The 23,578-nt window shown below is 45.1% G+C and overlaps 1 protein-coding gene across 3 annotated transcripts in view; it reads left to right on the top strand.

Annotated features, from left to right (window-relative positions):
• CHRM2 (cholinergic receptor muscarinic 2) overlaps positions 1 to 23,578 on the top strand; it is a 175,559-nt gene that overhangs the window by 4,960 nt on the left and 147,021 nt on the right. The window contains exons 1-2 of one of the 3 annotated variants that reach the window (XM_083401531.1): positions 21,814 to 21,991; positions 22,902 to 23,060. The gene's annotated coding sequence lies outside the window, so the exon portion shown is untranslated. Of the gene's footprint in view, positions 1 to 21,813; positions 21,992 to 22,211; positions 22,506 to 22,901; positions 23,061 to 23,578 lie in introns of those variants that run through there. The other 2 variants (XM_083401533.1, XM_083401532.1) reach the window with 2 other exon arrangements.

The following is a 23,578-nucleotide window of genomic DNA, read 5'->3' as shown; positions in this document are numbered from 1 at the left end:
TTACAGTTCACCATGTTCCCTAGTCAAAAGGAGTAACTGTTAAATTAGTTTAAGTCCACACCATGGATAAGCCTCCAAATGCTGTGGCTACTACCTTTCAGGCGAGAAATTCGGTGGTCTGAAGCTCCTGATGTGTTTCTAAACGAGACTAAGTTGCTTTGCTGCTGTTGAAGATACTGCCACAAAATAGTGTTTAAATGGTAATACACTGCAGAAATTGCCCAGTTATCCAAATGTCTCTTGCCTGGAACTTTCAGGCCATTCCCACAAATGATGCTTACATTGGCTTTTTTCATTTCCTGCATCGGGGATTCAAATGAAAATCTTCAGGCAGCCTAGAATGTGCATTCAGTTTGAAATTGGCTTCTATACTGCATGAAAAGACATTCACGAGTTACAGTTGCCGGTCTAAAAACTGCTCTTATAATTGAACTAGCACTGTGCAAAAGTGTCCATAATTTTTTGGGTGCAGAGTTATTAAAATCCATCTTGAACTCTCCATGCTTTAGACTAGGGCCAATGCATGTGTAAGGAAAAGAACCTTCCTCATTTAACTGAGCATTCAATTATCTGAGTGTCTTGGATGTCCCCTGGAGCATTCCGATGAATGGTGCTGTGCTATTATACTAATAATGATGATAACAGCACTGAAAACAATTCTGTAATGATGATCCTCACATGAATTAACGTCACCTACGGGCCCATCGTCTAACATTTTGTCACTGCTGTTTCTTTATTTGATCAGTTCCTTAACAGGGAACGGAGAGGCATCCTTTAAGGCTAGTCTTAAAATACACAATGCACAATTTGGTACCCAGCAAAGTCTGAACATCCACCAAATATTATGACCTGCCTGTCTGAGACAGCAGCCAAACAAATAGGCTTATTGTGCCCCTTATGTGTCACCATAAAAGGCTCTTGGTGGGTGGCATCCTTATGTCTGATGGTCCACAAGCTGCGTATACCTGCAGAAGAACTTTCTTCTAAGTAAGGGGTTTAGGACTAGTAAGGGGTTTAGTCATGTCATGCTGCATGATCCAATACAATTTTTCTTCGGAGTGACTCCAACTGAGTTCTATGGACAGGGAAACTTAACACCCAGTAAGCATGTCTAGACAGCAGTTCTGTGTTCTATTGGAGTCAGTGAAAATTACTCCTGAGCAGATATGCGTAGGCTCGGCGGACAAGTGTTTCAGCATAATGCATTACTGCCCAACCATAACCATGTTTACTCAGAAGCAAATCCCACTTTGTTCATGAGAGCTTATCTCCAAGCAAGTGTGCCGAAGATTGTGTGCTTCCATGCTCCATGTTCAAATGTGGGCTTTGGCTTCAGACTGTTTGTGTGCTGGTCGTATATTTCTAAATCTGAGTTCTCACCCACATACCATAATACCCCATTCCCATTTCAGTGTTCTAGCACAAGCTCTGGCTTTTTAAACTAGCAGAGTCAAGTGGATTGAGCCAAAGGTATACTATAGAATAATAATAATAATAATAATAATAATAATAATAATAATAATTCTGCTGCATGCAGAAGGCAGAGTGGTGTTACTAGGTAATTCTAGACCCTGGACTTAAGAGTCTTACAAGGGATTTAGATTGCCATGAGTATTATTGCAATTGCAAAGCACACAACTGACATTTCTCTTCCCCTCATACCCCCTCATTCCATGCTTTACAACTGCTTCTGTAATCCTGATACGCAAGACAAAAACACAGCTTGCCAACCCTAATCATACACTGAACATGTGCGGTTTGGCATTTTAAGTTCACTTAAGTTTAGAAGAGGGGTGAAGAATCTCAAGTCTTGGGGCTGAATGTGGCTCTCTAAGCCTCTCCGTCTGGCCCTTGGGACTCTCCCCACAAACATTGATTTGGGCAGACAAATCAGGATAAATGCTGAGTAAACAGGCTGTCTGGAAGCAGCGTAGGCTACAGAAGAATGAAACCAGATCCAGAAATGTTCTTCTACCTTGTGCAACTACCTGTGCCCACAGAAACATCAGATTCTAGATAATTTTATAGCACTGCTTGAAATTACTCTGGTGTAAGTTCTGGTGCAAGAACTTGTGGAACACCGCTGGCAATTATTTTCTTTTCACTTATAGCTCCTTGGATCCAAACCATCCCTTTCGATATACGATTTACGATGTCTTTATTGTCATTGTCCCATGCAGAACAATGAAATTGAAAAACAACATAAAACTACATAAAAACTACATAACTACCTTCACCTTCTTTGGCTTACATAACACAGAATCATTGACATTTATGCAGAAGAATGTCCTGCGGTGTATACACTCACTCAAGTGTCTATAGCAGGCATCCCCAAACTCAGCCCTCCAGATGTTTTGGGACTACAATTCCCATCATTCCTGGAGTTGTAGTCCCAAAACATCTGGAGGGCTGAGTTTGGCGATGCTTGGTCTATAGAAAGGTAACCCTACACCAGGAGCCACCAATCTTGTGGAGCACATTTGGATATTTTGAGAGTGAGGTGGGCACCACAGATTATTTGCTTTCCCATAGGGTCTGGGTAAAAGTGGGTCCAGTGTAATTAAAACAGATCCTTTTGCATTTGAATAAATTTACCTAGCCCCCCTCCACCCGGCAAAAGGTCATCAAATTAAATCTTACATTGCACCATAAAAAGTCCCAGATCTTATGCTTGCCAACATTTTGTAGTTTTTATGGTTCAGTAAATGGAGACCAATGTAATCTATAATTTGGTGGACTTTGTAAGAGTGGACAACCCTAGGGGGAAAAAAAAATATGAAATTTCAAGTGGCTCCATTTTACTGGATCCAACCTGTGTTGGATCCATGAATGCATGTTCCTTCCACTCCACCTTCTCTCCCTATCCCTAAAGGTAAAGGTAAAGGGACCCCTGACTATTAGGTCCAGTAGTGACCAGTGACTCTGGGGTTGCGGTGCTCATCTCGCTTTATTGGCCGAGGGAGCTGGCGTACAGCTTCCAGGTCATGTAAACCAGAGCAGCGCACGGAAACGCCGTTTACTTTCCCGCTGGAGCAGTACCTATTTATCTACTTGTACTTTTTTGGGGCGTGCTTTCCTAGTGCTAGGTTGGCAGGAGCAAGGACCGAGCAACGGGAGCTTACCCCGTTGCGGGGATTCGAACCGCTGAGCTTCTGATCGGCAAATCCTAGGCTCTGTGGTTTAACCCACTCCATTTACCTCCCCCAGTCTCCCAAATTGCTCCCTTTCCCCTCCCACCCCTCTCAGTCATTTTGCTTTCTGCCCAGCTACTCAGGTGCCGAACTGAGTCTTCAAAAGGACATAGAGTTGAAAGATGTGAGAAAGCGTGTCACTCTTTCAACTTCCTTATTCTGCTCTATGTGCTTTCCAGGAGCAGGGTGGGGGGGGGGACATAGCTAGTTTTGCCATCTCATGATAAAGGGAGCAGTGAATGGAGATGAGGTTTAGAAGCTGTGAGGGCCCCAGGGAAAGCTCTCACGGGTGCCACTGGGCCCATGGTCACAGGTGACCCTAGGGTTGCACTTTCCTGGGAATTTCTCCAGAACAAGCATCACCAGAATCTAGGAATGCTGTGCAAGAGTAATATCACACTTACATCCATTTGGCTGGGGCTTGCACAGAATGATGATTTATGATTATTATTAATTATGACACTTTGTGCGTGTGAACTACAGTTCCCAAAATTCATTGAGGGAAGGCATGTGCTTTAACTGCGATTTAAATGTATGGCGTGTATGCTGCGATTATCTCCTTATTGCAGATAGAAAACTGAGGTTAAGAGAGAGTAGCTTGCCTAAAGCCTCTTAATGCATGCAGGGGAGGACAAAAACCAGGCATTACCTGATTCATAGATCAGACTGTTGTAGTGCAATCCTCATGCCTGTATATTCAGAAGTGAGTTCAGCGGGATTTACTCTCAAATTAGCATGCATAGGATTGCAGCTTTAGCTGCTCCCCTGTATCAGCTCCAGGAGAGCTTTCAAGAGTCCTGCGCACTTTCTGTTCTAAAAAAAAAATTGAGTTTGTTGATGATAGATGTTATACCAGATTTAAAAGAACGTCGTTTACCAGAGAGCCACAGGATGTCAGAGAAAGAAAAAGAGGGGGAGAGAGAGAGAGAGATCTGCAGAAATGGCTTACTAATACAACATAATTCCTAATTGCTTCTGATATGAATGCTGCAGCAAAGAAGGCAGCAAAGGAGCTCATGTGTGTTCTAATGAAAAACAAACAAAAGTACTGCAAAGTCCAGAAATGCAATGCTAAACCTAGCTCTAGGAAGCACATTAAGAGCCCCCCACCCCATGGCAATTTCCTTAGGACTACAGCATGCAGCTTTTTGCATGTCTCATTTTTCACTCCAGCCAGGACACCACAATTGTTCTTTTCCAATTTCAGCTCTGATGCTTTAGTTATACCAAACATGTCCCCCCCCCCCATAGGTAAAAGTAAAGGTACCCCTGTCCGTACGGGCCAGTCTTGACAGACTCTAGGGTTGTGCGCCCATCTCACTCAAGAGGCCGCGGGCCAGCGCTGTCCGGAGACACTTCCAGGTCACGTGGCCAGTGTGACATCGCTGCTCTGGCGAGCCAGAGCCGCACACGGAAACACCGTTTACTTTCCCGCTAGTAAGCGGTCCCTATTTATCTACTTGCACCCGGGAGTGCTTTCGAACTGCTAGGTTGGCAGGCCTGGGACCGAAGAACAGGAGCGCACCCCGCCGCGGGGATTCAAACTGCCGGCTTTTCGATCGGCAAGCCCTAGGCGCTGAGGCTTTTACCCACTGCGCCACCCGTGTCCCTCCCCCCCCCATATAAACGCATAAATACATGCCACAATAGCAAACAAAATCAATACCCTGCCACACACACAATCTAGGGGCTAGCTTATTTAATTAACCAAAGGCTGGGAGTAGATATATCTTTAGGCACCAGGCAAAAGCATTTAACAAAGGTACCAGGTGAGCCTCCCTTGGGAAGGCATTCCACAAGTGGAGAGTCACTGCAGAAAAGGCCTGTTCTCATGTTGCCAACCTCTGGACCTCTCACAGAAGAAGCCCATGAGGAGCCTCAGGTGATGAATGCAGGGTCCAGGTTGGTTCAAGGCTTTATAGGTCAAAACCAGCATATTGAATTGGGGCCAGAAACTAATTGGCAGTGCAGTTGGGCCAGGATTGGCATTATATGCTCAAACCAATTTGTACTGGTGAGCAACCTAGTCACTGAATTCTGAACCAGCTGACCTTTCCAAACTGTCTTCAGAGGAAGCCTCACATATAATGTGTAGCAGAATTCTAATCGAGCGGTTACCAGAACATAGACAACAGAAGTTTGGCTATCTCTGTCCAGATAGTGGCACAGCTGATGGAAGGCACTCCATGCCAACAAGACCACTCAAGCCACAAATGACAGCAATGGATCCAGATGCATCCCCACGCTGTGTACCAGCTTCTTCAGAGGGAGTATAACCCCATGATGAGCAGGCAACCTCCCATCCATCTGGCCTAGGGAACCACCCACTACCAGTACCCCAGTCTTAAAGGTAAAAGGTGAAGGGACTCCTGACTGTTAAGTCCAGTTGCGGACGACTCTGGGGTTGCGGCGCTCATTTTGCTTTACTGGCCAAGGGAGCCAGCGTTTGTCCGCAGACAGTTTTTCCTGGTGATGCGGCCAGCATGACTAAGCTGCTTCTGGTGACCCACAGCAACGCACGGAAACACTGTTTACCTTCCTGCCAGAGTGGTACCTATTTATCTACTTCCACTTTGATGTGCTTTCGAACTGCTAGGTTGGCAGGAGCAGGGACCAAGCAATGGGAGCTCACCCCCTCGTAGGGATTCGAACCGCTGACCTTCTGATCGGCAAGCCCAAGAGGCTCAGTGGTTTAGACCACAGTGCAACAGCGCCACCCAGTCTTACCTTCTCTGCTAAATTTATTCCTTCTCTGCTAAATTTCAAAATCTGAGACTGCAATCACATGGGGAAGCAAAGCTTATGGGGGGGTATTGTTTCATTTTTATTATGTTACGCATTCTGTGTTTTTATGTTGTAAACCTCCCTGTGATCGTTGGGTGAGGGGCAATATATAAATCTGAGAAATCATCATCGCTATCATCATGGAGTACAGAGAGATTGCCTTCTAAATATGCATGTATGGGGTCCTACTTTAAAGCTGCTGTCTGTGAAGGTAACACACCTGTTAGTGAGTAAGCAACACTGAACACAGAGAAACTTGCTTCTAAGTAAACACACATAGGATTGCAAGGCTACAAAATGTTTACCTAGGAGTGAGACATGTGTAGGATTGCAATACATGACTGATCATAAACAGATTTACTTTGGAGGATAAATGAGTACTCCTGTTATTTTCAGATTCTCATGTCCCCAGTCTTTAATCCAGTTCTCCACATCAGTTTGCAATTTATTTATTTTTAAAACGAGTCTTAATGGAAATCCATCAGCATTTTGGTGCAGATTTCTCCTAATATACACAATGTATTTTTGCCTAATATACACTTTTTGCAATTCTATTTGCCCTATTCATCCTTTTTTAAAAAGGTCATTTTTACAAATATATACATTTATATGCACATTTTGCCCCAAGAGGCAAATTTTTGGACACATCACTTAGCTGAAGAACTTCATTGCAACATCTGGAAAAATGCGAATTTTGAAGGAGGCTGTGTTTCAGTTCACATATTGTTTCAGAAAGTGTGAATTAGTAAAAACATATTTTTTTAAAAAAAGAAAGAAAGTGTGAATTTGGTTTGTGTTCCAAAGCTAACTGAGTTGAATTTCTGCCCCATCCCTACTTGAGAGTAAACCCTATTTAATGATGTGGTCCAGCTCTGAGGGCCTTCTGGCAGTTCCCTCAATGCGAGATGTGAGGTTACAAGAAACCAGGCAGAGGGCCTTCTCGGCAGTGGCGCCTGCCCTGTGGAACGCCCTCCCACCAATGGAAATAAACAACTATCTGACTTTTAGAAGACATCTGAAGGCAGCCCTGAAGGCAACTTAGGGAAGTTTTTAATATTTGATGTTTTATTCTGCTTTTAATCCGTTGGGAGCCACCCAGAGTGGCTGGGGAAACCCAGCCGGATGGGCAGGGTATAAAATTTAATTGATTGATTGATTGATTGATTATTTTAACTCTTGGATGTTTTAAAGCAGGGTTGTAAATCTTTCTTAATTTCACTGTTTGCTTTTTCAAACTGCTTTGAGGGTTTGTTTGTTTTTTACAATCAAGTTATGTATTTTAATAAATAGGCATGCTCTGGATTTTGCCACATTCTTTAAGGTGCTACCAGACTTTGCTATGTTGTGCTTTCTCTATTTTGCATGGACAGGAGGACTTCTGAAGAGAGGTCAGTCACCCTCAAGAAAAGACGCAGGAAGGAAAGAGAGAGAAAGGGAAGCTGAGCACATAGACAGAGCAGGCCTGCCGTAGCTCTTAATCCACCTTGCAGTTGACAACACTGATTTGCGCATCTGATTATTAAGGCATGATTAATTCTACAGGAATCAAGGTGCATAATCAAATATTCACAGTGCTCACCGGAGAGAGCAGAAGTGTGAGTGTGGTTTTCCCCACTGCTGCCCCCTTAGCAACTTAATGATGACCTTGAATAAAGCGCTTTGACAAGAGGAGGAACGATTGAAACATATAAAAATCAACTTGTCGCCATCTAGCCTGTCCATCGGACCAGCTGTGATTGCACAAATGTATAGGTGTTTTCAGAGCTCTACCAGGAAAAGAAAATACTTAGAGCCTGATCCTCTCCTCTGTTTTAGATGGAGTCTTACATAACCAAACACAGCAACCTGTTTTTTATTGGCATATGGGGAAGTGCTACCCACGTCTACCCCTCTTTTCTCTCATATTTTGTCTCTGCAAAAGCTGCTTATTTTTTTTTGCAGTTTTTGGCCACTGGGGAAGGACTGTAGTTCAGCATTAAGACATGCATTGCCTGTTGACCAGGGTCCAGTGTTGTTGGACCACAACTCCCATCAGCACCAAGCAGCATGGCCAAAATTACTCCAACAAAATCTGGAGGGCACCACATCAGCTGTTGTTGTTGTTTAGTCGTTCAGTCGTGTCCAACTCTTCATGACCCCATGGACCAGAGCACGCCAGGCACTCCTGTCTTCCACTGCCTCCCGCAGTTTGGTCAGACTCATGTTTGTAGCTTCGAGAACACTGTCTAACCATCTCATCCTCTGTCGTCCCCTTCTCCTTGTGCCCTCCATCTTTCCCAGCATCAGGGTCTTTTCCAGGGAGTCTTCTCTTCTCATGAGGTGGCCAAAGTGTGACCAAGTACCACATCAGCTACCTCTGGTGTAAAAAGCACCAAGATAGAGGGATCAGTGGTCTCAGCCCTGGCTCATTTAAAGGCAGCTCCCTCTGTTTCAATATAATTAGAACTGTTATAGCGGACATATTAAAATAAATGAACTGTCATTGCTTTCTTCCAAAAGGCCACCAGTATACAATGGCTCTCCCAATGGCCACTGGAATGCATTAAACACAAAGTACAGTAATTGATTGCTTCTAGTTACAGGTAGGTAGCTGTGTTGGTCTGCTGTAGTCGAAACAAAATAAAATATTTCCTTCCAGTAGCACCTTAGAGGCCAACTAAGTTTTTCATTGGTATGAGCTTTTGTGTGCATGCACACTTCTTCAGATACTTGAAATTGCTTCTATTATGTTTCTTCAGGACTCTCCACAAAAGACAAGACACACACAGAGACATCTAAATGGCCATTGGAATGCATTGGGTTGAGGAGGAAGCCTGTGTACTCATTCAGTCATTCATATACTATCCCCCCTTCTTTCCAAAGAACTCAGTGTGGCATACATAGTTTTTCCCTTCACAACAATCTGGTGAGGGAGGTTAGGCTGAGAGTCATTGACCCACCCAAGTTAGTTTCATGGCTGAGTGGAGATTTGAACCTTGGTCTCCCAATTCCTAGTCCAGCACTTTAACCATTACACCAGACTGGCTCCTAGTCCCAGGGTTGTAATAGAAGTGTGGGATAAGAGTACACCAACCCTCTTCCGAGACCAGACCAATGTCTAGTTAAGTCCACCATTCCAGTCTCCAGCAAGGAGGTTTGCCTGAGAAGCTTACAAGCTGGAATGAATATGCTGATCATTGCCTCTTCACCCAAAGCTTCTTGACGCAGCTAAAAGCATCACCGCCACTCCCCTCCACCTCCTCTCCACCCTCAACCTTTTATGCTACTCCAGAAGCACCACTGGCTACTGGTACCTAGCTATAGTTGGCTTCCAGTGCCAGAGTGAGTGGGAAGCTAGCAAGACATCTCAGGCAGTGTGCCTACGGCACAGTGGAGCATAAGATTGGGCTGTCTAGTCTTATTGATCACATCCTTGTGTCTCCTTACACAAAACACTACAGCTGCCAATGTACATTTGGAGCTGTACTTCTCATTCTGCCTGCCTGCTACAGTTCTGGATGTCCCATCTAAATATATATATATATATATATATAAAGGGGGGGGGGAGGATATCATATCACAGATCTGGAAAAGATACAGGAAAGGGCAAGTCTTCCGCTATCTGGATGAATTGCAGTGCCGTTCTGAACATTCTAAAGCATTTTTTTTTATTAAAAAAAATGTTTGAAGGTTTGAGAGGGAAATAGAGTTAGCTTCCGTTGCGAACATATTGTGCTTTACATATCACCTGTGAACAGATGTACTGTACTGAAAAGTGTGCTATTATTACCATAGAACTTTTCCCTGAGCATCCCAGCTAGACAGGTGTGTGTGCTTTATTATGTATTTCTAATTGTGTTTATATCCTACTCCCCCCCCCCAAGGAATTCAAGATGGCACACCTTGTTCTTTTCCTCCAATTCACAACAACCCTCTGAGGTAGGTTAGGTTGAGAAGGTGGGACTGGCCCAAGGGCACCCCTTTGCACATCATGGCTGAGTGAGAATTTGAACCGTGGCCTCACAGGTCCTAGTCTGATACTCTAACCATGATCACATCATGCTGGCTGGGTGGAGGCAGCTTGAGTCAGGAAAAACTTGAGAACATTGGAAGCTGCCATATACTGCACCAGATCAGACTATTGGTCAATGTGGCTCAGTATTAACTACACCAGCAGTGAGCAAAAGGTAGCTAGGGATCCACAAAAGAAGTACAATTCAAATTAAATAACAGGGTGGCTTTACCAACTTATTGAGCCTAGGAACTTTTGTGTACCAGAACTGAAGTTTCATACAAATGTCTACTCCTTAATCCAAGCTTTCTTCATTTCAGCAGCCTAACTAAAGGGGGGGTGCGGGTGGCGCTGTGGGCTAAAGCCTCAGCGCCTAGGGCTTGCCGATTGAAAGGTCGGCGGTTCAAATCCCTGCGGCGGGGTGCGCTCCTGCTGTTCGGTCCCAGCGCCTGTCAACCTAGCAGTTCGAAAGCACTCTCGGGTGCAAGTAGATAAATAGGGACTGCTTACTAGCGGGAAGGTAAACGGCGTTTCCGTGTGCGGCTCTGGCTCGCCAGAGCAGCGATGTCACGCTGGCCACGTGACCCGGAAGTGTCTTCGGACAGCGCTGGCCCTCGGCCTCTTTGAGTGAGATGGGCGCACAACCCTAGAGTCTGTCAAGACTGGCCCGTACGGGCAGGGGTACCTTTACCTTTACCTTAACTAAAGGGGAGAAATGTCCTTTATTTTGCTGTTGGCATTGAGAACCAGAATCCCTTACTAATCTATTGCCAGCCAGCCAAACCTTGTTCTTTAATTTTAACTGTATCTGTACCTGGTTCCGGTTGGTAGATCTCAGAGTTCTAGTGGAAAAAACCTAGCTAGACCCCACAAACCTGAAGTCAGCCCACCCCTGCTCTACACTGACTGCCCTTGGCTCTCCAGGATTTCAGGCTGGTTCCCAGCTCTAACTGGTAATGCTGGATTTGCACCTCCGGTATGCAAAGCAGGTGCTTTGCCACTGAGCTACGGTGAACAAAAATACTGCAAGTAATCAAACTATTCCAGATCATCACTGAAGTGCTTTTATGATTCATGTGTGAAAATGCTCTGCAGCGATGAGCATAATTAAATCCAAAGTGGTTGTTGCTTTGTACCTACACAGTAATACGGCACAGGCAAAAGTCTGGAATTTGGTGCGGATGAGGGATGATGTGACATTTTGGCAGCTCAGCAGTGCAGTACATCTTTTGCATGAGGAAGGCCCCTGGCTCAGTCCCTGGCATCTCCAGTTAGGGCAAGGAAAGACCCCCATCTGAAAACCTAGAAAGGTGCTGCCAGCCAGTGCAGGCAATGCTGAACTAGATGGACCAGTGAGAGAAGGCAGTTTTCTATATTCCTGCATTGTTGGAAGGCTGTGCCTTAAAGATGACAGCATCTCAGTACTGCATCTCAGCCCTAGAAGAGTTTGTGTCTGAGCCCATACAAAATATTCTTCCTCGAGTCCCAAGTTGTCCTGAACCCTTGGCCTATCTTGCAGCAAGTCAGTAGTATGCCAAGTCCAATGTTCAATGGTCAATCCACTCAAGCAAAGTCCAAAATCCAAAGGTCAGGAAACGCAATCCAGGGTAAAGCCAAGTCTTAAGTCTAACAGCCATGAAACATAGCCAAACCCAAAGCATAGTCCTGCAGAGGTCCTGGAGCATCCAATCAGAGGTCCATCAACATGGGCAGTTGAGCAGACAGCACCTCAGCTCTGCTTCCCTCTTGTACTTTGCATGCTGATTGCCACATCTGGGCTTGATGAAGCATGTGATCCTCACCTGTTCCAAGCCTACTGCAGCTGAGGAATCACACACCTCCTCCCAGAGCTAGTGAGCTTCACCTGGCCATCTAGGGAGCTGGCCTCTGGCTCCTTCCTTGCCTCAGTCTCCCACTGCTCCCTATGCCTCAGAGCCCACCGTATTCAAGGATACCAGGACCCCTCGGCTCTGGTGATGGGTCCTGCTGCTCTGGTTCCTGTGCACTGACCCCCATTCTTTTTCCACCCTCCGTCACCCTGTGAGTACTTCCTTCCCCACTCCCTGCTTGACCCGGTGTGTCCCAGTCCCGGCTACACCCCTCGCCAGGATCCTCTTCCTCTTCCCCATCCTCCTGCCAGTTCATGATACAAGTTTCCACTGCTTGTATCTGGGGCAGGACAGCTTTCCAAAGTCATAAAGTGTGCAGCTTCATGGGTTGGGAGAGGCAATGTCTTAGGACACCTCTCATTTGAGACATCTGCATTGCAATCTTATGTGTGGGTGCTCAGAAGTAAGCCTAACAAGTGAAACAAGCTTGCCTTCCTGGAGGGAAAAAAAATCTATATAGCATTATTTCCAGGTACAATTAATCAGCTAGATTAAAATAAATCTGTAGCTCTTCTAGCATGTTTACTTGGGCTATTGCCATCCAGCTTGAGAAGACTTGCTTCAGGGAAGGTAAGTTTTGGGTGGGATTGTTGGAGTGCAATATGCTGATTCCCTTTTCAAAGATCTAAGATGAGGGTGGATCACCATTTGCAGCTCAAGGGATGCCTTCCCTCTGAGGCAGCCTTACAAGAGATGGGTGGGGCAAGAGACAAAAGAAGGCAGGGCAATGAATGTATTTTTTTTACCTTTGTACAGTAGGCTATTTCCCACACATAGTCACACACACACCCTTTATGCAGACAAGCAATAAGCATTATCAGAGTTTAAGGACATGGGGTGGGTTGGTGTGAAAGTGAGGGATGTGACCTGGGGACAGAGTGGAGGTGGTCTGGTGACAATTCTGAGGAAACTCAGAAGAGGACCACATTTGGCCCATGAGCCGGCATTTCGCCATCCCTGATCTAACACATTGGACAAACTCAATTCATTTTATCCCTTCTGTGATATAGATATATAGCATTGCCACCATACAGTGGTACCTCGGGTTAAGAACTTAATTCATTCCAGAGGTCTGTTCTTAACCTGAAACTGTTCTTAACCTGAGGTACCACCTTAGCTAATGGGGCCTCCTGCTGCTGCTGCTGCGCAATTTCTGTTCTCATCCTGAAGCAAAGTTCTTAACCTGAGGTACTATTTCTGGGTTAGCAGAGTCTGTAACCTGAAGCATCTATAACCTGAGGTACCACTGTAGTGGTGGTCTACTCAAGAGTAGCATGTCCCACCACCACCAGGTACCCTTTACTGATGTAAGGTGGTGATTTCTGTCAAAAGAGGGAGGCAAGAAGTTCACGGGCCACTTGCTGTCCATCTCCGATTCAAATAAAGGTTACTATTTCTTTATCTAGCTCTGTGCCTCTTCATTTTTCCCCTTCAAACAGAGGCTCCATTCAAGCTGTGAAGCTATGCAGGGTCTCCACAGCCCCAGTGTGCTCTAAATAAATGCCATTCAATGGAGGGAATTCTTGGGAGTCAGTTTTATTTCAAATAACATGCCATAAAAAGGGGAGAGTAGACCAAACCAACACAACAAATGCTTTATGCTTATATCTAGCTCACTCCTCCGCCAAAATGGCCAATTCCCTAAAGCCAAGTAAAAGCTTCTTTCAGTCTAATGACTATTAATTAAAATGGAATGGTTTTCACCCAAGGAGAATTAACTGTTGTTTGCCAAAATGGATCTCCTCACCCTAATTCGTTTGTCGGGGTGCCAAGAAGGCAGGCTTCATGAATATTTCAGCACGAGGAAGGGTTTTCAGAAAAGCCTCTACTGGATTAAGGAGCAATAACATATTATTCCCCTGTAGCAACCGGGCGCCCAGCCACTTGCCCCTCCCTCACCTGTCTTTGCTTCTCTGGCCAGAACAGGTTTCTGGAGCAAGGCGGGCAAGCCCTTTTACATTTCCAGAAACAGGACAAAATAGAACTGGTAGGGCTGTCACCACTCTCTCAAACCAGGGTTACCAGAAGCCACAGCTCAAGGGAGTCAGCTGTGCTCCTCTATTACCGGCTAACCCCAAACTACAGGTTGTTTCCACAAGCTTGCAGGCAGAAATCCTTTGATAAAACCAAGAAGTCTAGGTGTTGGAATTAGCCATTTCCCCGGATAGGCACACACAACACAAGAATATGTCTTTCTTAAGATTTATTTTAAAAACATAAAGAAAACATGCTAATAAGCAGGCACATCATTTGGTCATTACAAGTACAGAAAAATAAAAACGTTGTATATTATAGCTAGCTATATACTCACTTCTATACTCTAAGGCAAAGCTAGGATAGTTAGAGTCTTTCAGAAATCCACATCCAAAGGTCTCAGAAAATTTTCAAGGCAAAAACACAAAAAGACGAAAAGACAGGCTGCTTGGTGGACATCAGCAGCCGGGCGAATCCTGGCGAAAATGCAGAGCGCGTTTTCAAGCCCCTTTGCAAAATCTTTTATCCATAATTTACACGTGGACTTAGGAACCCCCCAAAACCCAATCAGAACCCTTTGATTACATTTGAATTCTCCAATGAACGGCTTGAGGGCTAATAATTCTAACTTATTGCAGCTGAGCCAATTAAACCTTCAAAACCCAATTAAGCCTTCAGAACCCAGATCAAGGGGTTTCCTCCCTTCCCATGGAGACTGGTAGAACTTAGGCAGATGTACATTCTTAAGCAATCAAGGATAGATAGCATTTCAAAGGGTATGGTCACAGCTTCGAACACAGGTGTTTAACCTTCAAAGTAGCCCAACAATTCCTTTCCCATAGAAGTCCTCTCACGCCCTTGGAGCCAGCGGGCCCACAAATTAAAGCAACAGGACAGCTCTCATATTCCTTACTGGTTTCCCACAAAGCCTCACTCTCCACTTGACCAAAGAATAGCTATCAGGGGAGTACTAACTTTACTTCATCCCCACACTTCTCTCTACCCAGAAGGGTCAAATATTCTGTAGGAAAAACCCTGCTGAATCAGACCAAAGGTCTAGGACCAAAGCCCACATCTGACACCCCCCCCATATCACTGTTTCTCCCATCACTGTGGTGACAGTAGTAAGTACATCAGTCCACTCATGATGGGGGGCTATTAAGAGCATCTAGCCCAATGTCCCCTCCCATGAAGCCATTGCTTATCTAGCAACCCATGGCCCTCCAGATGTTGTTGGACCCTGACCATTGGTCATGCTGGCTGCAGCTGATGGGACATGGAGTTTGATAGCAGCTAGAGGGCCACAGTTTTCTCAGCCCTGGTCTAGTTCTTGGCTTATTCACACATTGCAATGAACACACGTACAAGTGTGTTATATATGCATTGAAGGTAACAGGGAGCACCTTCAATGTTGAGTTCCCCTCTTCCATCACCACCTAGTGAACTCAGAGTTACCCTTGAATAAGCATTTTTAGGATTGGTTTCCAGGCAAAGCTAAGACCCATCTTGTCTTAAAATGTCACTTGGCATCCGCTCTTTGAATTTTGCATTTCTTGATCAAAAGAAGGATTTCCCACCAAATTAGGAAGATGTTCTTGTTTTTAGATTCATTTTTCTGCCTCAAATTCATCCTTATATCTCACACTTTCCAAGACCAAATGACTGACAAGGGCAAAAGTTCATCAGACTTGTGGGCATTAGAGACACAGATTCTTTTCAGTGGTGGCCCCATATCTCTAGCACTCTTTCCAAAGTGAAATATGTACGACCCCTCTTTTAGCTTTTAAAATAATATTACAAACTTTTGTGTGTGTTTCAGTCCATTGTTTTCTGGGTAAGAAGTGTGTGCTGGGCTTTTAAACTGTAGCTGCTTTTGGTTTTGTAATTGGGTTTTTTAAGTGTTATATTGCCTTAATTATGCTTGCAAGCTGCTATGAGAAAGCATTGTTTAATAGAAATGTCTTAAGTAAAAGAATAAAATTGATTAGGAGATGATTCAGGATAGACTGAACAGAGTAAGATTTTACACATAATATACTCAATGGAAACCACAGACACAAGAAAAAAACTGCCTCAGCTCAATATACCTGAAGGAGTGTCTCTACCCCCATTGTTCAGCCCAGACACTGAGGTCCAGCTTCAAAGGCCTTCTGGTGGTTCCCTCCTTATGAGAAGTAAGGTTACAGAGAACTAGGCAGAGGGCCTTCTCGGTAGTGGCGCCCACCCTGTGGAATGCCCTCCCATCTGATGTCAAAGAAATAAACAACTATCTGACTTTTAGAAGACACCTGAAGGCAGCCCTGTTTAGGGAAGTTTTTAATGTTTGATGCTTTATTGTGTTTTTAATATTCTGTTGGGAGCTGCCCAGAGTAGCTTGGGAAACCCAGCCAGATGTGTGGGGTATAAATAATATTTATTTATTTAAACCACCAGCTTAGATGGCTATGAAAAGGGACTAGGCAAAGACTTAGAGGACAGGTGTGTCAGTGGATCATGGTAGTGATAATGGTCAGCAATATATTTTTGGAGGTTTGTGCTTCTGAAGGGCAGGGGAGAAATTATGGGAGAGGGCTACTGTTAGAGGCAGAAGGGCTGTTCACATGTTACCCGTGCACACAAAGAGTTGAACTGTACACTCATACAGCCATTCACATGCACTGTTCAGCAAATGTACAATCTGTGTACAAGAGCTGAGCTGTATAAATCAAGTAGTGTACAGTCTTTCACATAAATACTTATATATCTTGTACATCTCAATATACCCCCAGATATTTTGATCAGGGAGATAATAGCATGTCCCAAGGAGTTAATTACTCATGAGGACCAGTATCGCCACTCAAAACAATTCTGTGGAGGATCCTGCCCCTTTTGGAATATCTAACTTGATGAACTCATTTTTTTTCACGCTGCCTTCAAGATGGTCTCCACTAAACTCAACCACTTATGCACAAGTTTGTGATGGACAATATGGAGAAGAAATTGACAATAGGTTTATTGAAAATATCAGCAGCAGCCCAGTCATTTGGCTGGCCCTTTGTTGTTGTTGTTTAGTCGTGTCTGACTCTTCATGACCCCATGGACCAGAGCACACCAGGCACTCCTGTCTTCCACTGCCTCTCAGTTTGGTCAAACTCATGCTGGTAGCTTCGAGAACACTGTCCACCCATCTCGTCCTCTGTCGTCCCCTTCTCCTTATGCCCTCAATCTTTCCCAACATCAGGGTCTTTTCCAGGGAGTCTTCTAGGTAAAATGAACCACTGAATGCTGAGAGACAGTGACAATAGCAGCCTCTCTCTCCACACACACATGGATAAGATCAGGCAACATAATTCCCCATGGGTAAATATAACAAATTGAGATGGAAGGATCTTCGAGTTTAAGTTCTCCCAGTTTCTCATTTTTTCCAATCTTAAACTCAGTTCTCCACAATTCTACAGCAATTTGTGATTTGTTTATTTTTAATCTTTATGAAAATTCCTCAGCACTTTAGTGCAAATTTCTCCCAACAAACACATTTTTGTATGCAGTTTTGACACATTTTGCAAGCAGTGGTATATTTTGCATGCTATTTCCTCTAATATATTTATTTTACGCACACTTTTACTTAATATATGATTATTATTTTTAGAACATTGGTTGGAGAACTGCATCATAAAATTCAGATAACTGCAAATTTTGAAGGATGGTTGTGTTGTAGTTTTCATATTATTTCAGAAAGTATGGATATGATAGACTTGCCTTTAAATATGAAGTGAAGTGAATTTCTCCCCCACCCCTAGTAACCAAGAGGGGGTCAAAGCATTGCAAGCCCATGGGACATACTGTCATCGAAGAAAATATTTATCTCTGGCTTCACCTAAATTATTTGAGATTATGGAGGGGACCAGATATCTTGAGCCCTATGAGAAGAGCAGGCATAGTAATGTGGATTGTGTTTGTTCCACTTAATGATCTTACTTAAAATGCTGCTTCAAAACTAATTCTGTGCATGTTCAGGGCAGAGGAACCAGCAAAAATTATTTGGTCAATGACCTGTGGCTCTGGGTACCCACAAACAATTCATGATCTTTGATTGTTGGACATCACCAGCTACGATTCAAAGAAATGTTGACTCTGTACATATTCCTTGGAATTTAATTAATCATTGTTCAGAATCTCCACATTGTGCCATCCTGCAGCAACAAAATTCAAAGGATTCTGTGTGTGAATAGATTTCCTGATTAAAAGAAACAAAAGAGAATTGCAAAGGGGCAGACCATCAGATTCATTTGTGTGTTAAAATGTGATGGTTATATATCATGTGTAAAGAGGTGTTAAATTGCTTGGAACGGGAAAGTCCAACGCTTTCATTTCCCCAAAGCAGATTTACACCTACAGTCTACCATGATTTTCTGGCAAAGTTTGCCAACTTGATCAATTAAATGAAGACATTGCATTTGCCCACTATGTAAATATTCTCAGTTCAATATTCAAGGTTAAAAACTCATTATCAGAACAATCATAGGTTACACGAGGGTAGTTACTACAAACTTTCCTGTTTTGGATGCATCATTGATTTCAATCTTAATCTCGGGATCTCTGAGCATTTAAGATTAGGGGAAGGATAGAACAACCATCTTGGGTCCTGGTATCACCACCCACAACAATTCTATGGAGAAGTCTACCCCTTTGGGGATTTCTATCTTGCTGGACTCAATGTCCTCTGTGACATGCAGAGTGACACCACCTCCAGGACACTCTGCCCTGACCCTCCTATAGAGTTTCTATCCAGAGATAACGCTGTTCCACTGGTTTTCTCTATTCCACCATTATTATATTTTTATTTTTATTTTGTTACCATCTTGATTCAAATTTAATGCTCACCTTATTTGGCCAAATTACATTGTGAAAATTAAGGTACACATTAGATTCGATGGCACATTTACATTCACCAGCAAATACTTTTTTTGTTGTTTCATTGTACACAGGTTGTACAATGTCAATAAAGGTATTCTTATTCTTATTCTTATTCTTATTCTTATTCTTATTATGTTTCAAGGCTCTGAAAATTGAGGTGTGCATTAGATTCGATGGTGCATTAAACTTGAGTAACTATGGTATGCCCACTACCTCAATGCAATCCTCCGAGACCAAGAATTCCAGTTCACCTACTGTATTTTTCCGTGTATAAGACTAGATTCCCCCCTAAAAAATAATGTCCAAAATTTGGGGGCGTCTTATACACGGATAGATCTCTCCCCATTTTCTTAAACTAGAGTCCCCCCAAAATAGGGGTCATCTTATACATGGGGGCGTCTTATAGGTGGAAAAATACGGTATATTGGCTCAGAGGCTTCTAGCATTAACATATGGACAAATATACAGAGTCTCTTTCCAAGTGTTTCTGGAGCTTGTGTTTTGACCTGCAGTACTTTGGCCTCTCTAAGTTGCTGAACTCGCAGTGCTTAGTTCTGTACCCACTTCCCGCATTTAATTCTTCACTCCCCCCCCCCTCCATCTTCATCCCAGGGGGAAGATTTGTTCTGAACCAATCCTTACTCAGCTCCTATCAGCTCCCTCTTCCCCCCTGTAATCAGTTTAAAAGCTTCTCTGCCACTTAAAAGAAAAAATAATAATTTTAAGCACCAGCAGTCTGGTTCCATCACAGTTCAACTAGAGCCTGTACAGGTCCAGCTTGTTCCCAAATGTTCTTTGGTGCCAGCAAATCCAAATCCCTCCTGACACTGTCTTCTCATCCACCCACTAAGACCTCAAAGCTGCACTGTTTAGCTGGCCTTGTAGGTGGAACTCGTAGCATATCAGAGAAAGCTACCTTGGAAGCCCTGGCTTTAAGCACCCTATGCAGCAACCTACAGTTTGCTTCCAAGACATCACAACTATATTTCCCCATAATGTTGATGCCAACATGCATCATGACCACCGAGTCCTCCACTATCAGGCTATCTATTCAATGGACGACACAACATCCATAACTTTTGCACCAGATAGGCAATTCACCCTGCAGTCTGCATGGCCATCACACACCCATCTATGTTCCTACTGATCAAATCGCCTGCCACCAGGATTCCTTCACACGCTGGAGAAGAATCCTCAGCACAAGATGATGGCTGCTCATCCCTCATGGAATGAGTCCCTTCTAAGGAACCATTTCCCTCTACCTCAGAGTGACACCCTCCTTCTCTGAGTCTCCTCTTCTCCCTGACAACAGGGAAGCCATCACTGTAGAAGTGGGACACTGCTATGTCTCTGAAGGTCTCACCCACCAACCTCTTTGCCTCTCTCAGCTTCTACAGGTCTGCCCTCTGGCCCCCAGGGAACACATTTGTTCCTGTAGAGTCTTTGCGCTACAACTTCTGTTCAACATGCAGATAGTCACAGATGTGACGTCTACTGCTGGCTTTCTATTTGCATAACTGTTGTGTGGGCTTTTTGTAGCTTATTGAATAACTTAGGTTTGGTTTAGGTCAAGGAACGGAGGGTTGCAATAGTGTGCCTTGGCCTCTTATGCTGCTGCCGCCCCCGCCGCCGCTGCTGCTGCTGCTGCACTAGCTTGGTATTTAACTCACCCGGATACTTTGTAGGGTAGGACAGAGACACTTTGGGCTCCCTGTAGCTGAAGGAGTTGAGGAAGGTACCAACCAGAGCATTTGTGTGAAAGGTACAGTAAGAATGTTTGTTGTGCACAGGGTTGCATCTATCTATCTATCTATCTATCTATCTATCTATCTATCTACTATCATCTATCTTTCTGAACAGCATAGGTGGCTGGGACACAATTCAAGCTCTCCTTTAATCCTCAAATGGTTTGGGACCCAAATACCTGATGGGCAAAGCAGCCTGCCCATGCCTTAAGACCCCAAAGGGGGCCTTTTCCAAGTTTCCATCATCTAAGGCAGACTTCCCCAACCACACTGGCAGAGGCTGATGGGAGCTGAAGCCCCCCAAGTCAGTAGAACAGTGGGCTGCAGAAGGTTTAATCTACTGGAGCGAGCCTTCTCTGTAGCACTATTTGGGTTGTGGAATGCTCTATACCCACCTCACCACCCCAAATGACACTGTAGTCGTTTTGGCACCAGGTTTGTTTGCCAGGATATATTTTTTTAGAGTTTTGGTGGTGAATTCTGAACCTCATCTGCTTGTTGTTTTCCTCTGCCTCAGTTTCTGCTGCATGAGTGTTTTATTTCTAACACCCCATCCTTGTATCTGCATGCATGAAGGGCCAGTTTATAAATATTTCTAAAGAAATGAATAAGAACTCTGCACATGCCCAGAATGTAAGAACATAAGAAGAGCCCTGCTGGATCAGGCCCAAGGTTCATCTGGTCCAGCATCCTGTTCTCACTGATGCCTATGGGAAGCCCTCAAGGAGGACTTGAGTGAAACTGCCCCCCTCCATTCATTTCTCCAATCCTCTGTTTAAGCCACCCAAGTCCGTGGCCATCACTGCTCCTGCGGGAGTGAGTTCCATAGTTTAACTACCTTAGGGTGAATAATTCCTTTCCCCTGCTCTGAATCTTCCCACATTCAGCTACACGGGATGTCCAGGAGATCTGGCGTTCTGAGAGAGGGAGAAAAACTTCTCTCTATCCACTTTCTCCCCAAACTGTACAAAATTTCATACACCTCTATCATGCACCCCTTGAAGCCAAGGTGTCGGGAAATCTGGAGAAGGAGCACTTTCCTGGGGAGGCGGTGAACAAGTCCAAAGAAACAAAGAGAAACAAAATGGATCTCCGATGTGAAAACCTGAGATTCTTCCCCACCCGCCCGCGCGCGCTTCCCCTGTTTTTGTTTGGGTGTTTAAATGGGGGTGGTGGTGCGGCTGGAAAGCCAACCTACCCCCCCCTTCCCTTCGGAAGTGGCGCCGAATCAGCGAGCAGCGCCACGGCCATTGGAGGAGCCGCGTCTAATCCCGTCCGCGGGAGAGAAAAGCGCCCCGCACGCCAGCGCCTGCCGGCTGCTTGCTCGCTCCCGGTCTCCGTCCCCTTCCCCTTCGCACTCCGCCTCCGAGCGTCGCGACTGGCGCGCAGTCGAAAACAGCCAAGCCCGGGCGAAGCTGGCCAGCCGGCAGCCTCCGCTCCGGAGCTCCGCCCGCAACTCCCATGCCGAGGAGGCGAGATCCTCGACGGGGTCACCGCCTGGGCGCTCGTTCTCCTGCCAAGGTGGAAGCGCGTCTCCTGCTCGTGGGGAACTTTGGGGGAAGGGAAGGAGAGGAATCCGGGGGACAAGCATCATTATAGCCATTTATTATTTATTTATCACTTGTCATCATCATCATTATTTCTGCATAAGGGACTCCTGCTATTTGGGTTGATCATGCCTGATTTTTCTAAGTCTCTCCTAGCTCGGGGTGGTGGTGGTGTTTATGTGGCTTGTGTGCCTTTGGAAAGCGGTTTCAATTCGGAGTGGGGCTGCAACGAGCGGCGCCAATTCGAGAGCGGGGTGCGTGGGTAGCTGCTGCCCCGCGGCCGACGGGTTTTTTTTTTGGGGGGGGGGGGGCTGATGGCAAGGCGAGATGCCTCGGGTTTGAGGAAGACAGGATCTCGGGTGGCTTGCCTTGGCGCGCGCGCGCGCACAGCGCGATCCACAAGCCTGGTGTAAAGGAGAGGGCTTCTTTTGGAATCGATCGGGACTGGGAGCAGAGTCTTCGGGCGAAACTGGCGTGAGCACCGAGCTGTGAGTTCGAGTTCGTGAAGCGGGGTGGGAATCCGAGACCGCTGCTTAAACTAAGACGAGGGATTCGAGGGCGAGTCCTATATAGACGCTTATTGGAGACAGGCTTCCAGCGTTTGTGGGGGTTTAAATATTGGCTCAGGTAAGCTGAGGATCGAGCGGTGGTTGTTGTCTGTGGCATGATGAGCTAGCGGCTTTCCTCGCTTTCTAGCTGTGCAGCAAGATCCTGTGCACGTACGGCTTGCTCTCAGGGAAAGAGCCACTGAGTTCATTTAGGTTTACTCACGCAAGCCGGCATGCCTAGGACTGCAGCCAGCGCTCGTCTCTCTCCACCTCCTCTACAGCCCCAACTAATGTGTTTTTCATCCTCCTCCTCCCCCCACCCCCCTTTTTGGAAAGATATGGAAGAACAAGATACCGAGGCTACCGCTGGATTCTGACTCTTCCGCCGTCGCCTTCCTTCACCATCTCGCTCCCAGCTTTCTGTGGACTTCCCGATTTGCTGAAAATCTGCAACAGTGTGGAAAAGGAATGAAACTTCTTGAAACTGGATTACAGGTAGGAGGAGATTCCCCCCTGAAAAAAAGTTCTTGCGATTTATCTACTGTTTATCTTGCATTTATCTCCTAAACCCTTTGCTCCCCACCCAGTTCCTGTTTCCAAATTCATGAGGACTGCAGGCTTGACTTTAGAAATTTTTCCAGGTTCAATCGTCTGGTGAAACAGAGCTATTTCTACATGAAACAAGAGCAAATCTCCTCAAAATAATGCATTCCTACTCCAGGTAGGCTGGAGTAGCTCCAAAATAGGTAGGGTGGCGGTAAATAGTTGTAGCATTTTAAAGACCAGCAGATTTATTATGGTATAAGCTTTGCGGACTAGAGTTTGCGTCATCTCCGCCAAGTTCTTTTGGCTTGTGGGACTAACGTTGCAATCCTGTATCTACTTACTCGGGAGTCAGTGTCAGTTAACTCAAGGGGCTTGCTCCGTTGAGTCCTGTCTCACAGACGCAGGCAGGAAGACCAAGGAATATGCTTTGCGTATTTTATTTCTTAAAATGGATTGCTGAAAGAGCA

This window comes from Podarcis tiliguerta, assembly GCF_965153285.1.
Source record: "Podarcis tiliguerta genome assembly, chromosome: 10".
NCBI classification, from domain to species: Eukaryota; Metazoa; Chordata; class Lepidosauria; order Squamata; family Lacertidae; genus Podarcis; species Podarcis tiliguerta.
The sequence above is the reverse complement of the archived record's forward strand: the minus strand, read 5'-3'. Positions and strand labels throughout refer to the sequence as shown.